This window comes from Corvus kubaryi, unplaced genomic scaffold (assembly GCF_017639235.1).
Source record: "Corvus kubaryi isolate FWS band 111438036 unplaced genomic scaffold, C.kubaryi_AGA036_p1.0 36684, whole genome shotgun sequence".
NCBI lineage: Eukaryota > Metazoa > Chordata > Aves > Passeriformes > Corvidae > Corvus > Corvus kubaryi.
Window position 1 is genome coordinate 10,942 of NW_024580920.1, and position 1,285 is coordinate 12,226.

Consider the following 1,285-nt stretch of genomic DNA (forward strand, 5'->3'; position numbering starts at 1 on the left):
AAGTGGGAAGAGTGGGAAGAACAGGAAAAGTGGGAAAACCGGGAAAAACAGGAAAGGCAGGAGGAGCGGAAAAAGTGGGAAAAGCAGGAAAGGTGGGGAAAGTGGGAAGAGTGGGAAAAATGGGAAAAGCAGGAGGAGCGGGAAAAGTGGGAAGAATGGAAAGAGCGGGAAAAACGGGAAGAGTGGGGAAAGTGGGAAAAGTGAGAAAAACAGGAAAGGCAGGAAAAGTGGGAAGAGTGGGAAAAGTGGGAAAAACGGGAAAAGTGGGAAAAGCGGGAAAAGTGGGGAAAGTGGGAAAGGTGGGGAAAGTGGGAAAAGCAGGAGGAGCGGGAAGAGCAGGAGGAGCGGGAAAAACGGGAAGAGTGGGAAAAGTGGGAAAAACGGGAAAGGCAGGAAAGGTGGGAAAAGTGGGAAAGGTGGGAAAAGTGGGAAGAGCGGGAAAAGTGGGGAAAACGGGAAAAGTGGGAATAGCGGAAAGAGTGGGGAAAGTGGGAAGAACAGGAAAAGTGGGAAGAGCGGGAAGAGTGGGAAGAGCAGGAGGAGCTGGAAAAGTGGGAAAAATGGGAAGAGCGGGAAAAGTGGGAAAAGCAGGAAAAGCAGGAATTGCCTCCTCAGAGGGACAACGGGGAGGGAAGCGGGAGCTGGGATGTGCCGGGAATGGAGCCTGGATTGCGGCCGGAATTCCCGGTTTTCCTGGCTGGGATTCCCGGTTTTCCTGCCTGTAATGCCTGCCTGTAATTCCCATTTTCCCAGCTCTAATTCCCATTTTTCCAGCTCTCATTCCCATTTTCCCGCTCTAATTCCCATTTTCCCACTCTCATTCCCGTTTTTCCCAGCTCTACGAGTACTGGTGGGTGCAGGGCTCCCTGGATCCCATTTTCCCTGTCTAATTCCCATTTTTCCCGCTCTAATTCCCATTTTTCCCACTCTGTCTCCCCTTTTCCCGCTCTAATTCCCATTTTTCCAGCTCTCATTCCCATTTTCCCAGCTCTAATTCCCATTTTTCCGGCTCTAATTCCCGTTTTTCCCACTCTAATTCCCATTTTCCCGCTCTAATTCCCATTTTTCCGGCTCTCATTCCCGTTTTTCCCAGCTCTACAAGTACTGGTGGGTGCAGGGCCTGCCGGATCCCATTTTCCCGGCTCTCATTCCCATTTTTCCCACTCTCATTCCCATTTTTCCCACTCTAATTCCCGTTTTTCCAGCTCTCATTCCCGTTTTTCCGGCTCTAATTCCCATTTTCCCAGCTCTACGAGTACTGGTGGGTGCAGGGCCTGCCGGATCC

At 51.1% G+C, this 1,285-nt stretch overlaps 1 protein-coding gene across 1 annotated transcript in view; it reads left to right on the top strand.

Moving 5' to 3' along the window:
- The window catches only part of NCSTN (nicastrin), a gene marked incomplete at its 5' end in the record, with an annotated part of 13,869 nt that overhangs the window by 10,396 nt on the left and 2,188 nt on the right, over positions 1-1,285 (top strand). The window lies entirely within an intron of this gene.